The 17,239-nt window shown below is 47.0% G+C and overlaps 1 long non-coding RNA gene across 1 annotated transcript in view; it reads right to left on the bottom strand.

Moving 5' to 3' along the window:
- LOC134911864 (uncharacterized) overlaps window positions 1–17,239 on the bottom strand; it is an 81,541-nt gene that overhangs the window by 16,927 nt on the left and 47,375 nt on the right. Inside the window, exon 2 of the long non-coding RNA XR_010176913.1 lies at window positions 9,031–9,090. This is a non-coding gene — a long non-coding RNA (uncharacterized LOC134911864). The remainder of the gene's footprint in view (window positions 1–9,030; window positions 9,091–17,239) is intronic.

Below are 17,239 nucleotides of genomic sequence, written 5' to 3'. Positions count from 1 at the left end.
CCCCTTATGTCCAATTACCCCAAAGTACTGGAGGAAAGGGAGCAGAGTGACCGTGTTCACACAGCGTTCAGATGCAGGAACACAAAGTCATCAATCTTGTGTTGCGCTAACATGACTGGTATAGCGTCATCTAAGGGGTTTTAATATTCTTGCAGTATATATACTATGTGGGATCCTTTATTCTGCTCCAATATAAAGCAGATGTTATTGTGACATATGTCAACCGTTAGCTGTCTAAACAAACTGTCCCCACCTGATCTCAAGAGATCAATCTAAACTGCTTTTTAATAATCCGTATGTTACTTTCTGAGCTTAAATTAGCCTTCATTAACAGTAAATGCAATGTAATTACCGGCATTAAAATAATAAGCCCCCTGTGGCTGTTAGAAAGTCGAGTGTTTCCCGCTGCACTTGATGTCCTTTTATGTGTCATAGCTTAATAATATTTGTGTCCCAAAATCCACCTATTCTTAAAGGAGGAGATGTGTCAAGCCTTGGAGTGACATTAGAAACTGCCCAAAGTAACAAAATCAGCTTCTGTCATTTATCTAGCGTAGGGATCAATTTACTAAGCCTTGGAGAGAGAGAAAGTGACATTCAATCAGCACCTAACTGCCATGTTACAGGCTGTGTTTGAAAAATGGCAGTCAGGAGCTGATTGGTTGGTACTTTATCTTTCTCCACGTAATCTCTCTCCACTTTATCTCTCTCCAAGTTTTGATAAATATGCCTCCTAGTCTTGTGTTCTCAGTTCTACCCACCCTGGATCTGACATCGTTGTCTCTGCTCTATTCTTAGAATTCAGTAAAATGTAAATGTCCAAAACCCTGATACTTGGCACCTTCTGTTTCTGCCATCAAACACGATTCACGCGAATTTCTGCTGCCATTTTGCTAATCTCTAATATTCATTTTCCACCATCTGAACCACTATACCACTATACGCTGGGCAAAGTTTGAGTCGTAATCAGCTGGTGACTGCTGCCTCTGGCCTGCAGTACTGACAACCTAGTGCAGGGGGCACTAAGTACATACAGTATAAACAGACATATATATGTAATATATGTGCCGGCAGTGTATCCGGATCGGCAGCGGCGCTGTGCAGCACAGCCGCCACGGTGAACCCGAGACTCGGCATTAGGCTTCTCTGTCCTAAGCCCACCCCCAGACTCTCATTGGCTAGTTTAACAGGTGTCTGGGGGCGGGCTTCGGAGCGGGAAGCCTACTGCCCATTCCTGGGTTCTGCATGGCGGCTGTGGCACTGCCAATCCTGATACACTGCCAGCCCATTATATTACATACATCTACACATATGACCCGGCCGCCTTAGAATCCCGACAGTCGTCATGCCAACTAGCAGGGACTATTCCCACTGTGGCGAACGTAGCGACTCCGCAAAGGGCTTGTTGCGCTCGCCCCTCACCGGCCATCTCAATGCCAGGATCCCGGCGTTGGTATGGTGACCGGCGGTCACGCATACTCAACTCTACACATATAGGTAGTCTTGGCTGCAATCGCCTTTGGTCATAATCTTAATATTCTCACTTGATAATAGATTGAGCTCCGTTGGGAGGATTTCGATATATTAATGGACATATAATAATTTAATAATTTAATAACTGTTAATACTGTTATAACTCACATAACAGTTTTACCAGCTGAAGTAATTGCAGCCAACATTACATTAAGCTAAATAAATATAATACATGTTTGTTGTTTATGAAAGATACAGATTAGCGTCTAAAGAAAATATAGACTTTTGCTTTGCTTTGTTTGTTTCTTTCTTTCTTTGTTTTTTTTTTATTTTTTATTGTGTATACTAATTACATCGTTACTCAGGAAGACTAAGCCAAAGGATAATGAGGTACAGATAAGATCAAAATTATACAGGAAACAAAATGACTTTCACAGCAATTGCCGTTCCCAGCAGAGGGTAATTTACTGATACTTTTCTAGTCTGCTGAAGAGCATGCACCCAATGATGGATTTTGGGGTCAGTGTTTACGAGGAAGGTTCCTGGCACCTCTGTTACTGCTACCATTTATTCCCTCCATGTCTACTGGGGGGAAATTTACTAAAAGTTAGTTAAATCTGGCATGGCGTTAGTGGGTGTTCAAACATCCTAAGGAAGGGTCCTTGAGTTCTAATTAGAGATGTGCGGCGGGCACTTTTTCGTGTTTTATGTTTTGGTTTTGGTTCTAATTCCACTTTCGTGTTTTGGTTTTGGATCTGGATGATTTTTGAAAAAACCATAAAAACAGCTAAAATCACAGAATTTTGGGGTAGTTTTTACTCCTACGGTATTATTAACCTCAATAACAATAATTTCCACTCATTTCCAGTCTATTCTGAACACCTCACACCTCACAATATTGTTTTTAGGCCAAAAGGTTGCACCGAGGTTGCTGGATGACTAAGCTAAGCGACACAAGTGGACAACACAAACACCTGGCCCATCTAGGAGTGGCACTGCAGTGTCAGACAGGAGGGCAGATATAAAAAAAAAGGCCCCAAACAGCACATCATGCAAAGAAGAAAAAGAGGTGCAATGAGGTAGTTGTATGACTAAGCCAAGCGACACAAACAATTGGCCCATCTAGGCATGGCACTGCAGTGGCAGACAGGAGGGCAGATATTTAAAAAAAAGGCCCCAAACAGCACATCATGCAAAGAAGAAAAAGAATTGCAATGAGGTAGTTGTATGACTAAACCAAGCGACACAAACAATTGGCCCATCTAGGCGTGGCACTGCAGTGGCAGACAGGAGGGATGATATAAAAAAAGGCCCCAAACAGCACATCATGCAAAGATGTAGAAGAGGTGCAATGAGGTTGCTGGATGACTAAGCCAAGCGACACAAACAATTGGCCCATCTAGGAGTGGCACTGCAGTGGCAGACAGGAGGGCAGATATAAAAAAAAAGGCCCCAAACAGCACATGATACAAAGAAGAAAAAAAGGTGCACAGAGGTTGCTGTATGACTAAGCTAAGCGACACAACCACTTGGCCCATCTAGTAGTGTCACGCAGTGGCTGAATTTCGAGAGTGGGCCGCAATTGTTCGGTCCACTGACAGCATCTCCAGCAAGCTCCAGTCATTTAAAAAAAATTCTGCAATTGGTGGACTTATACGGCAGTACCCCAGGACTAATACAGCAGTACCCCTCGACTCATATGGCAGTATCAGACAGGATGGCACTTTTCAAAAACTAGGCCCCAAACAGCACCTCATGCAAAGATGTCGAAGAGGTGCAATGAGGTTGCTGTATGACTAAGCCAAGCGACACAAACAATTCCAACTGGAATTATACGTCCAAATCACTGGAAATAATTGGCAAAATCACTGGAATTATACGTCCAAATCACTGTAATTAATTGGCAAGATCACTGGAATTATAATTATACGTCCAAATCACTGGAATTAATTGGCAAAATCATTGTAATTAATAATTTTACGTCCAAATCACTGGAATTAATTGGCAAAATCACTGGAATTATACGTCCAAATCACTGGAATTAATTGGCAAAATTAATTATAGGTCCTAATCACTGGAAATAATTGGCAAAATCACTGTAATTAATAATTATACGTCCAAATCACTGGAATTAATTGGCAATATCACTGTAATTAATAATTATATGTCCAAATCACTGGAATTAATTAGCAAAATCACTGTAATTAATAATTATACGTCCAAATCACTGGAATTAATTGGCAAAATCACTGGAATTATACGTCCAAATGACTATAATTAATTGGCAAGATCACTGTAATTAATAATTATACGTCCAAATCACTGGAATTAATTGGCAAAATCACTGGAATTATACGTCCAAATCACTGGAATTATATGTCCAAATCACTGGAATTAATTAGCAAAATCACTGTAATTAATAATTATACGTCCAAATCACTGGAATTAATTGGCAAAATCACTGGAATTATACGTCCAAATCACTGTAATTAATTGGCAAGATCACTGTAATTAATAATTATATGTCCAAATCACTGGAATTAATTGGCAAAATCACTGTAATTATATGTCCAAATCACTGGAATTAATTGGCAAAATCACTGTAATTAATAATTATACATCTTAATCACTGGAACTAATTGGCGAAATCACTGTAATTATATGTCCAAATCACTGGAATTAATTGGCAAAATCACTGTAATTAATAATTATACGTCCAAATCACTGGAATTAATTGGCAAAATCACTGTAATTATACGTACAAATCACTGGAATTAATTGGCAAAATCACTGGAATTATACGTCCAAATCACTGGAATTAAATGGCAAAATCTCGGTATCGCCTGCCTAGTGAAGTGGAATCTAGATGGGATTTGGTACCGGGGACACAATACCTTCATCAATTGTCTAAATCCCACTGCACTAATGGCGAATACCGGATGCACGTCTAACACCAACATAAGTGTCAAGGCCTCAGTTATGAGGGCTTCCATGGTCATGTGAAGCTGAACCATTAGTCATGAACATAGGGCAGGGCCTCAGCCGCTCCTTGCCACTCCGTGTCGTAAATGGCATATTGGCAAGTTTACGTTTCTCCTCAGACCATTTACATTTCTTTTTTGGGTCTTTTTACTGAACTTTGGCTTTTTGGATTTTACATGCCCTCTACTATCACAATGGGCATCGGCCTTGGCAGACGACGTTGATGGTATTTCATCGTCTATGTTATGGCTAGTGGCAGCAGCTTCAGCACTAGGAGGAAGTGGTTCTTGATCTTTCCCTATTTTATCCTCCAAATTTTTGTTCTCCCATTATTTTTCTGGAGTTATATAACACAATATGCGGTACAAGAAAGAGTACCCCTACACCTCACAGGGCAAACACTAAAAATTATTTGGATTAAATATTAATAACGCCTTTATTTGGAGTAAATAATATACAGCACAGGACAGCACCACTGAACTTATATGGCAGCACCACTGGACTGGATTTATACGGAATTATATGGATTTATATGGAATTATACGGCAGGATAACTGGAACTATACGGCACTATCGTGGGAATTATATGGCAGTATCACAGGAATTATAAGACAGTATTCTGAGAATTATACGGCAATATCACAGGAATTATACGCCAGTATCACGGGAATTATACGCCAGTATTCCGAGAATTATATGGCAGTATCACAGGAATTATACGCCAGTATCACGGGAATTATATGGCAGTATCACAGGGATTATACGCCAGTATCATGGGAATTATATGGCAGTATCACAGGAATTATACACCAGTATCACAGGAATTATATGGCAGTATCACTGGATATATGGCAGCAGAGGACACCACCACTGTGACTGGTCACTGGATTGATGCTGCACAAGACACTTCCCCTGGTCTAATGCAGGACAACACAGCAACAATGCAAGGGACTTATACAGCAGCCAGCAGCACTTGGGACATATAGCAGCAGAGGACACCAACACTGTGACTGGCTGGACTGATGCAGCACAATACACTGACTACACTGGACTGGACTGAGCAGCACAGCACAGCACTAGACTCGCCACCCCAGTTTCCCCCACACAGACACTGAGGACGGAGACACTTCCTCTCACTACACTCTCCGAGACTGGAGTGAAAATGGCCGCGACGCGCGGCTCCTTATATGGAATCCAAATCCCGCAAGAATCCGACAGCGAGATGATGACATTTTGCCTCGTTTAGGTTTCCGAGTCAGGCAGGAAAACCCGAGCCTGACTCGGAACCGGGCTCTGTGCGTGAAGTCCGGTAGGGTTCGGATCTCTGAGAACTGAACCCGCTCATCTCTAGTTCTAATGTGTGAATGATGGATTCTATTAATTTATTTATATATTAACAGTTTCTTATATAGCGCAGCATTGCGCTTTACAATTAGAACAACAGTAATAGAACAAAACTGGGTAAAAACAGACAATCATAGAGGTAGGAAGGCCCTGCTCGCAAGCTTACAATCTATAGTTACATTATCTACACTTGTACACGTGATTGTTATGTCAACTGCAGACAAAGTCAGATTTCTCCTCCTCAATTGTGTGTTCATTTGTGATAATTGTTGTATTTGTGTAGACTCTCTCCTCAAATGAAGCAGTTGCTTACAGAAATTGGGTCCCAGATCTGCAGCAGGTGTTGGCAGTGGTGTTTGGGCTTCAGGTCTTAGTGGTGTTGGGATAACTGAAGAGCAATGAGGTCTTCTGCCTCTTCTTGAGCAGGCCCTTCTGCTGCATCGGCCATAGGCAAATGCAGACGGGGGGAGTTCTGGTTGCCTGGAAAGCCCCCTTCTCTTGGCAAATGACTCAAATTATGACAATAATAGCAATGGTATATAATACGATTGCTAGAGCTGCCGCCACATCATGCAGTTTAAGGGACAGAGCAGAACTGCTGCACATGCCCAGTGGTAGGAGCTTCTTCTTCCAAGTTAGTTGTATGTGTGGTACTGACTCCTCAATCAGTGCACTATACCAGACAGTGGCTACCAGGAAGAAGAGACAGGAGCCTTACCATGAGGTGGGAGAATGTGTGGTTAGAAAGTGCAGTACTGATTCTATTATGTTTGTGCATTTATTACGGTATGGTATGTTTAACCTTTTCCTGACTACTTATTTTTTTTTATTTCAATCTGTTTGATACAGCTTATACTATAGACCATCTATAGTGTTAAATATTAATACTATATTCCATACAATATCCAGTATATAATTACACCATTGTTTACAATAATGTCTACAGTCAGCACTAGGTTCTTCTGCCGCTCCCCCAGACTCCCGCCCTTGCTGCAATGTTCGGCAGAGTGAGAGATTGTGTACTGCATATGGAAACCCCCTCTAGAAATCCTGCGTTTGCCATCGGCATCGGCTGCAGTTGCAGGTGTAACGAACGGGAGTCACTGGATCTGTGCAATGCAAGTTATATCTCCAAAATAGGGAGGCCAATCCCGGGCCATTTTTTCAATCCTAGGATTCCCGGGATACCCGGGATTGGCTTTTAACTCACGCTGCGCTGGGAGCCGGAAGAAGGAAGCCGGGCAGCGTCTGAGCGTCCTGTGGAGCTTCAAATCCCAGGATTGAATCCCGGCTGTTTTTGGCCCTAAATCCCGGGATCCCGCCGATACCGGGATTGGCCACCATACTCCAAAATAATACTTTTTAAACTTTTTAAAGAATACTGCTGTATGTTACTGTATATTGGGGGTAATTCCATGTTGATCGCAGCAGGTATTCTGTTAGCAATTGGGCAAAACCATTTGCACTGCAGGGGAGGCAGATATAACATGTGCAGAGAGAGTTAGGTTTGGGTGTGGTGTGTTCAATCTGCAATCTAATTTGCAGTGTAAAAATAAAGCAGCCAGTATTTACCCTGCACAGAAATAAAATAACCCACCCAAATCTCTCTCTCTCTCTGCACATGTTATATCTGCCCCCCTGCAGTGCACATGGTTTTGCCCAACTGCTAAAAAATTTCCTGCTGCGATCAACTTGGAATTACCCCCATTGTTTCGGCAAAAGAGGTTAATGCAATGGATTTTGGGTAATGTATTTAAGGACACAACAGAAATTTTGAGGAAAAAAAAATAGTGTGCTCTCTGTGAACACATACAATATACATACAGTTTCACATCATTTACTAGGTCAAAAACCAGAAACCTACATAACCATACTCTATTAAAACAAAGCTATTTTACAACACTATAATCCTCACATTTAAAAGACATTTTTGTGTTTACATTTTGAAAAAATACCAACTGTCTGCGCACAAGGTGGAGTAGATGTGTTCCTCAACGACTCAGCGAACAGCAGCCTTGGTTCAGGTTCACAACGGGTGTGGATTAAACAGATCGACAGAACATAGGGGTCTATTTACTAAGCCTTGGATGGAGATAAAGTTGCTGGAGATAAAGTACCAGCCAATCCGCTCCTAACTGTTATTTTTCAAAAACAGCCTGGGGCATGGCAGTTAGGAGTCGATTGGCTGGTACTTTATCTCCAGCAACTTTATCTCCATCCAAGGCTTAATAAATAGACCCCATAGTCACTAGGTTGACATCAGATGGTCAACAGGCAAAAGGCCAACAGGTTCAAAAGGTCGACAGTTAAATGGTTGAGATGGACTTATGTCGACATGGTCAAATGGTCGACATGCAAATGGTCAACACAGAAAAATGTTGACACTTTTTTTTTGTTATTTTAACCCAAATCCTAACGCTCACCCTCCACCTAATGCTTAGCTCTCCCCATGGTGACTAACCCTAACCCACCTCCTAGTGCCTAACCCTAATTGTCCCCTGCCGCAGCGTCACCCTATCCCTCCGCCTAATGCCTATATCTCTCATCATGGTGCCTACCTCTAACCCTTCCCATAGTGCCTAACCCTCTTCCTAGTTTCTAACCCTAATTGTCCCCTGCTGCAGCCTCACCCTAGCCCTCCGCCAAGTGCCTAACCATAACCCTTCCCTCCAGCATCCTAACCCTAACCCTCCCCTTAGTGCCTAACCCTTCCCATGGTGCCTAACATTAACCCTCCTCATGGTGCCTAACCCTTCCCCTTGTGCCTTCCCCTCCCCCTAGTGCCTAACTCTCCCCATGGTGCCTAACCCTCCCCCTAGTGCCTACCCCTAATCGTCCCCTGCTGCAGCCTTACCCTAATCCTCCGCCAAGTGTGTAACTCTAACTATCCCCTCTGGCAGCCTAACCCTAACTCTCCCCCTAACCATAACCTCTAACCCTAACAATCATGAAAAATCATGTGTCGACCATTTCTGTGTCGATCATTTGCATGTTGACCTTTGAACCTGTCGACCTTTTGACACTGATGACCTATTTTCTGTCAAGCATCTGGTGTCCACCAATTGACTGTCTATTTACTATCTATCTACCATCTGGATACCGTTCACAAGAAGGGGACTGCAATGGGGTAGGTAGATCTTCACCTGGCGGGCTAACATAATAAAGATTTTTTTTATTTTTTTTATGTATCATGTGAGCATTCTGTATAATACATTGGTACAATTATATTACCTGCTGCCTCATCATCCTCAGTTATAGCTGGGCGGGATTTGGCAGACTTCTTTTTTGGTGCTGTGAATAAACAAAAAAAAACATTTCATAAAATAAAATGGAACATTCATCAAACAAGTTTAAAATGTTCTTCAATACAAAAATGGTTCTTCTTTCAATACAACATCTGCATGGCGTCACAACAGCTGGAGTCACATAGGTGGTACAGCTGCTGTGGGCCAACGGTCATATATGTATTCTTGTTTGTAGAAGGAATTAATCAGCATTACTGTATGTATAACTGAGGGGCCATTAATAATGCAACAGACAGCAAAAGCCAAATTTAAAGTAAGTAGGAACAATGGGGGTAATTCCAAGTTGATCGCAGCAGGAAATTTTTTAGCAGTTGGGCAAAACCATGTGCACTGCAGGGGGGGGCAGATATAACATGTGCAGAGAGAGTTAGATTTGGGTGGGTTATTTTATTTCTGTGCAGGGTAAATACTGGCTGCTTTATTTTTACACTGCAAATTATATTGCAGATTGAACACACCACACCCAAATCTAACTCTCTCTGCACATGTTATATCTGCCCCCCCTGTAGTGCACATGGTTTTGCCCAATTGCTAACAGAATTCCTGCTGTGATCAACTTGGAATTACCCCCAAAGTACGCCAGGTCTGCAAACAATATTTTGTACAATACGTTCTGTACAAAAAATATACACTCACCAGTGTCATGCATATGGAGGACCAGGACTAATTCTGGTGGTATGGTGGCATACACCCGCTCCACATAAACCAACCGGAGAGGCGAACCCTCACCCATCTGTCTTGCAGTCTTCCTCTCTTCATCTTCACTCTTTCTTTTGATATTGCAGAAACTTTTTTACAGAACTTAATATCCCTCTTAATATGTCCAATGTCATTGATATTGTTTTTTTTTTTTTTTTGCTTTTTCACAGCACCACAAAAAAATTCTGACAAATCCCGCCCACCTACAATTGCGGATGATGAGGCGGCAGGTAATATAATTGTACCAATGTATTATACAGAGTGCTCACATGATACTTAAAAAAAAAAATCTTCGTTCTGTTAGCCCGCCAACTGAAGATCTACCTACCCCATTGCAGTCTCCTCCTTGTGGCGTCCTGTAATTTAGGCAGCCAGCCTAACATATAGCACATCATAGTGCTTCATTATTGCACATTTTTGGCATAATTAAAACATATATTGCAGCCAGCTTTTGTCTTAGTAGGTTGATTTGAATCATCCTGCTCCTCGGAGTCTAAAACCCCTCCTCCTCTATCTCTGCCTCTGCCTGCATTTCCTCCTCTCTGTTCCTGCGCCTCTCTCCCTCCATATCAACACTGAACATATAACACAGACAAAAGAAAGAAAAAAAAACATAAAAAAATTAAACCTACTCTAACACTAACCACGGACACAGCCCAGGCACACACAAATACAGACAAGACCAAAAAATTTTTAAAAACCACAAGTGACCAAAATATATACAAACGTTTAAAAGACACTACACAATCAAACATCTGATTGGTGGATAGTTCCAGCCATCTACCAATCAGCATGCTGACAGCCGTTCACTGTCTGGCTGCAGGCTGGGAGGCAGATAGAGAATTCTGAACTGTGATTGGTGGATTGTGAATTATACACACAATCAGAGGAGCCAGGCCTCATTCTCTATCTGCCTCCCAAGAAGTTCTGGCACCACCACAGGGAAGCAGATGCCCCCTGGCCCAGCCCGGCCCATAGAATCATGGAGCCATGGGCAGCTGCCCAGTGCGTCCGTATATTAAGATGGCCTTGTACACAACACACAAATAGACAAGACAACTTACAGTCCAAATAAGTTTTCATCGCATTCACGCGTCTATTTGACTGCAGAGTCTATTGTAAAGGGTTTATCTGACAGGGTTGTAAACAGAAAACAAACAATGGTTGTTGCAGAAATTTTAAATAGACACTCAGATACAATGGTTAGTAGAAACTGCATTAACGCCAGTCCTGTTCAGCAATTTACCCCTCGTGTCCATGTGTGCACAAAGCTGATTACATGGTTAGATGTGGTTACCAGCGATGTGATATCTGAAAGAAGTCCGAATTCTCTCAGCGACTCCTGTATAATATTTCCCATCAGATAATTGGGTTTATTACCATTGTGGGAGTTCAGGAAACACTGTAGTTCATTTTTGCCTTTGTGTAGTGTGAAATTTCCCTGTGATTCATTATACCCAGGAAACTTTTCCATATTCCAGTACAATACGTCTGTTGTTTCCAGCCGGCTGACAGGAATATTTCATTTCTGGAGAGATTTGGATCATTCATGACAGCCACATTAGGGAAAAATTGTGGCTCACAAGTGTTAGCACCTGCTACTGCTTCTCAGCGCCAGAGAACAAAAGGACGGGCGCTACTAATCACCTCACATCGCTCAGTTTCCAGAGATTCCAGCATAATAACGAGCCACAAGGACTGTCATACCCAATGCTCTGCGTCTCAGATATGGGGCAGGCATACGGAGAGCGAAATGACAGCATAGGAATGGAGAGAGTTAAACCTCCTCTGAGGGGTGGACCTAAATGTTATGAAAAGTACAGCCAATGGTAGAGGGGAGGGTTCAGTATATATAGGGATGTATAGGCTAGCTGAGTCTCTCTTGCTGCTGGTTTGCCTTCTGGTGAGTGTTGCTGAATTGCATATTCACTAGTGTTTTAGCTAGGCTAGTTAGAGTATTCAGGTTTACACTGAAAACTGTTATACTGTTATATAGTATACTGTTATACTATTATAGCTGTTATACTGTTATACTGTTGTACTGTTATAGCTTCACCCTCCTCTCTCATCTCACCACACACTGCTTGGGATAATGGCCGCCTCTCGCCCCCTCCGTTCTGCCGGGACCCCAGCTCGTTACCGCTTACCAGGTGGTGAAGCTGGGTCCGCGGATGGGCCTGCTGGCTCATCTGCCTGTTCGCCGTCCACCGGCGCCGACGCGGGTGCTCGCGCGGCGGTGGCTGGACGGACCCGGTCTTCCCTGCCCCTGGTTTCGGGTCCGGTAATAACCTCCGGCCGCGAGCGGCAGGGGGGGCTGGGGGCACGGGGGAGACGACCGGAGGTGGCCGGGCATCGGCCTTCACCTCCACCTCTTGAGGGTGAGACGCCGTTGCCGGGAGCAGGCGCCCGCGTGCGCGCCAGAGCGGGCGGCCGATGGGGGCTCCCATCCCATCTCCCCACCCGTCCCCCTTGTCACGGCCGCGGGGTGATGCCGGACAAGGGGGTCGGGGTGGGCGGAGAGCGGCGGCGGGTCGGACGAGGCCTGTCGCGGGGTCTCGTCCGGCGGTCCTTTCCGGTGGCCCAGACGCTGGAAGGATGGTGGCGGGAAGCGGCGGGGTGCACGCACACCCGCGCTCTCAGCCAGTGGCGCCATTCGCGCACGTGTAGCGGTGCCGCCAGTTTCAACGTCTCCCCTGCTGCCTCCCTTACAGCCGGAGTCTGGCGGGGAGCGGCGGGGGGGGGGGGTGTCCCAGGATAGAGCGCGGCAGCATTGAGCCCCGAAGAGGTGCCTTCCCTGCAGACGGAGAGAGCTCCGGCCTGCGGGGGGAGGGCACGCGCGCGGGGGGGGGGGGGTAGGCACAGCAGCGATAGTGAGGGCCAGCAGGTGCAGGATAGGATAGATGATTGGTGGGGGGCCACGCCAATTGTGGTCAGGGGGGCCAGCAGATCACCAACAGGCCAGGCGGAGCATTGGCCGTCGGGTCCCTTATCGGCGCCTGCCGGCCGACGGGCCAGGAGAGGTGCGCCGGCATCTGCGGGGGCTCCCGCCGGTGCCGGCCGCGACTTTTGGGGAAGTCAGGAGGCTTCCGGAGAGTTGGCGTCGGCTCTGTCGACGGTGGTGGCGGCATTGGGCCCATTGACCGCAGCCGCATTCTTGGGGGCAGCAAGGCATTCCGGCGCGCGCGCAGAAGCAAGGGCGTCTGGTACGCAGCTGGGGTCAGCGGCTCAGCGAATAGCGCACGCTTGCCGTGACCTGGGGGTGGCCGCGGCGCAGTTGGGACACCGTCCAATACGGACGGAGCGCGGACGCGAGGTGGGGACGTCTTTGCCCCGGAGTGCTAGGCATGCCCGGGAGTGGTTTTCGGGTCCCGTGCTTTGTCTTCTTCTTCAGGTGATCGCGGAGAAGTTGAGGTGGACGTGAGCGATGAGGAGGATTTCGAAGTTTCCACACCGGAGGACTCCCAGTCCGAACAGTCGACAGCGTCAGGTGAGGTTGAGCAGTCGGCGTCGGGCTCCAGCGCGTGCTCCAGTTCTCTCAGTTCCTCCTCTTCTTCATCCCTGTCGTCGCAAGCGTCCGACGTCAGTAGCACGACTAGGGCAAAAAAGCGTGCAACGAAGTACGCTAAGAGGGCCGCAGGGCAGCAGGAGAGGCGGAAGAGACGCAAGCGGCTTAGCGAGGATGCTCGCAGGGCCAAGAAGCGCCGCGATTTGCCGGGAGTAGTCCACTGTGATTATACGGCAGTGTTGAGTGGGATGCGGGATAGCTGCCGTAGGAAGATCTGCAGAGGCGATTACGTTGATATGTTCGTGCTGACTAAGGACGCGAAGAAGGAGTTTAAGGCAGCGACAGCTAAGAAAGGCATCGGAGCTGAAGCTTTCCGTACTTTCGACAACTGGCTGGCCGGTTTTTGCGTCTTTGCGGCGTGTTATCTGGAAGATAGGCCTGAGGAACATATGAACGTCATACGATACCTGCACTTGATACACGATATGCAGCGCACATCGTCAGGAATCCAATGCCGGATGTATGATGAGAAGTTCCGAGAGAAGCAGGACTGCTTACAGATTATTGACTTTGGTTGCAAGGACGTGGAGGTCTGGCTCCAGGTCACCCGGGCTTCTCAACCCGCAAAGGAGCCCCGGAATCCGGGGGCGGACGGGCAACGCGCAGGGTCGTCCGCCCAGGGGAGTAGCGCGGAAGAGGGACCGGGTAGGAGAGGTAGGTTGGCTATCCGCGGGGGAGGGCAGGCCGCCGCGAGGGGGAAGTGCTTCGCATTTAATAATGCGACCTGTTCCTTCGGCAAGCAGTGTCGGTTTCGACATTCGTGCTTGCAATGTGGCGGCTTCCACCCAGCCTCAAACTGTTTTAAAGGAAATCGGCAAGGCGCGAGGGGAAAGCAAAGCTACGCAAGACCCGGCGCGAGCGGGATCGCTCCGCAGGGCCCCAACGCCAATTGATTTGGACGCCATGTCCAAATGGTTGGATTGGTATCCGAATAGTACGGACGCTCAGTTTTTGTTTCAGGGTTTTAAGTTTGGTTTCCGCTTGCGAAGTATCGGTCAAGGCTCTCCGGAATCTTCAGTCCGCTCGCGCCTTGCCGTCTGTTTTGCGCGAGAAGGTTGATAAAGAGGTGCGAATGGGTAGGATGGAGGGCCCGTTTAGCTCGCCCCCAGTGGATGACCTGGTCATCTTCCCAAGAAGACTCCGGGTGCCTTTCGGCTCATTCAACATCTTTCTTACCCGTCAGGGTTGTCGGTCAACGACGCGATACCACCGGCACACTGCTCAGTGGTGTACCAGTCGTTTGACGAGGCGCTGGAGTTGGTTCGTAGTTACGGCCCGGGAGCTCTGATGGCTAAGATCGATGTTGAATCCGCGTTTCGGTTGCTCCCGTTGCATCCGGACTCATTCCGTTTTATGGGTTTTCGAATCGGAGCGGAATATTCCATTGACAAATGTTTGCCGATGGGATGTTCCGTTTCATGCTCGTTTTTTGAAAGGTTTAGCACGTTCTTGCATTGGTGCGTGGAGTCTTCTTCAGGGGGTCATGGAGTTGCGCATTACCTCGATGATTTCCTGTGTGTGGGACCGGCGAATTCGCCGCGCTGCAGCGACTTGCTGTTCAGCATCCGAGCGTTGTTTTATCACTTTGGCGTTCCTGTGGCCGAGGATAAAACGGAGGGGCCGGTTTCCTGTTTGTCATTCTTGGGGATTGAAATCGACACGGTGGCGGGATCGTGTCGCCTTCCTCAGGCCAAGGTCGCGAAGCTCCGCGAGGTTATTTGCCAGTTCGTGATGTCGCACAAAGTCACGCTTAGGCAGGCGCAGTCCTTGCTGGGCCTCTTGAACTTTGCTTGCCGGGTGATCCCGATGGGCAGGGTTTTCTGCCGAAAGCTGGAGAGGGCGACGGCGGGGTGTGCCAGGCCGCATCATTTCATTCGCTTGTCCTCCGAGATTAAGAGGGATTTGGCCGTCTGGGCCTCGTTCCTGCAGTACTTCAATGGGGTGCGTATCTGGCTGGCCCCAACGATCGACAATGCTAGGTTACAGCTGTTTACCGAAGCGGCGGGTTCCTCTGGGTTCGGTTGCTACCTAGAGGGATCTTGGTGCGTGGCCTCGTGGCCTGAGGAATGGCATCGCAAAGGTTTCACTAAGGACCTTTTGCTGCTGGAGCTTTTCCCCATTATGGTAGCGCTGGAGGTTTGGGGCGATCGTCTGGCTCATCGCAGCATTTGGTTTAGATGTGACAATCTGGGCGTGGTGCATGCAATCAATAACCAGAGGGCGAAGTCGCTGGTGGTTCTGAGGGTGCTTGGGCGATTGCTGCTGACATGCTTGCATAAGAATGTATGGTTCCGCGCGCAGCATGTGCCAGGACTTGAGAACGGAATTGCTGACGCGTTGTCCCGCGGTCAGTGGGAGAGATTTCGTTTGTTGGCACCCAAGGCCGATGAGCGGGGGTTTCAATGTCCCGGTTATGTCTGGCAGGTGATCGGACCGGACTGGAGGGTCTAGCGATGCGGTCAGTGGCTCCGAACACGCTCAAGGCTTACGGTCAAGCTTGGAGCGAGTGGGAAGAGTTTGTCCGAGGACATAGTCAAGAAGGTAAGAGCGGGCATCGGATGATGCTTTCTTTTATTTGGCAGCTTTTTGTCATGGGTAGGTCCAGAGCTGTGGTGTCCCGGTACTTAGCAGGGATTTCGTTTTTTAATAGAATCAAGGGTGTCCCTGACGTGACAAAGAGCGGGCTTCTTGTAAAGACGATGAAAGGGTGGGCGCGCGTGGTGCAAATGCCGCCTGATAGGCGACGCCCCATCGATGCGGCCTTGCTACCGGCCGTCATCGATGCGGTAGGCAGTATCGCGTCGTCAATTTTTTAATCGCTTTTGTTCCAGTTGGCGTTCTCCATGGCTTACCACGGAGCCTTTAGGGTTTCGGAGCTGGTAGCGCCATCTAAGCGGGCAGACTCTCGCATGCTTCTGGATGACGTGGTGGTGGGTGAGAGGGCCTTGCTGTGCAGATTGCGTCGCTCTAAGACAGACCAAGTAGGTAGAGGGCGATGGGTCACTCTGGTACCGTCTTTGGAGGGGAGCATTTGCCCGGTGAGATTGGCATCGAGATATGCAGCAGTTCGGCCCGGTGTGCAGGGGTCGTGGCTGCTGCATTATGACGGTTTACCTTTGACGAAATATCAGTTTCGTTGGATGCTGAGCCGCTGTTTGGCGAGCTTGGGCCTTTCACCTGCTGCTTTCGGTACGCATTCTTTCCGAATCGGGGCGGCGACATCGGCAGGTTTTTCCGTTGCGGAGATTCAGGCAGTGGGGCGATGGAAGTCGTCAAGTTACAAACTATATATTCGCCCAGTTTCATGAGTTTTTAGTTTGAGTAACAGTTCAGTTTTATTAGACGTTGTATAAGTTCATGTTGTAAGGTTAAGTACGTCCTTGTGCAGTTTGTGTTTGTTCGTCTCCCTTGTTCATCCTACTCAGGGATTAGCTACTCACCGCTGCTGGCAGCGGGGGTCTGGAGTTCTTTTGCGATTTTTTGCCTGACTTGACGGACTGAATTCCAATCTACAATTCGGCTGATTAGTTACAAGTTAACACAAAGTCCCTCAGCAGGTTTTTACGCTTTCACCTCCAGCTGAGTTCTTACATGTTTTTTCCATTTTAAACCCCCCCCCTTTTATTTTTCTTATCTTACTTTGATCTTTCCCGTTGTGTTTTTATGTTATGCTTCGATTGGCTGGAAGCTTGTTTAGATCGGCTAGGCCGTGACTTATGCAAGACACGAAAACCCCTTTTTTCTTTTGGCAGATCCTTCAGGTTAATGCATTCGATAAGCTCCTGTTAGGATACTTATTAACCGATTTTTACTCCTTTCCTTCTCTTCAGGTTGGGTAGAAGACGATTTGGCAATCTGGGTAGTTGGCCAC

The sequence above is a fragment of the Pseudophryne corroboree genome, chromosome 4 (assembly GCF_028390025.1).
Source record: "Pseudophryne corroboree isolate aPseCor3 chromosome 4, aPseCor3.hap2, whole genome shotgun sequence".
NCBI lineage: Eukaryota > Metazoa > Chordata > Amphibia > Anura > Myobatrachidae > Pseudophryne > Pseudophryne corroboree.
The sequence above is the reverse complement of the archived record's forward strand: the minus strand, read 5'-3'. Positions and strand labels throughout refer to the sequence as shown.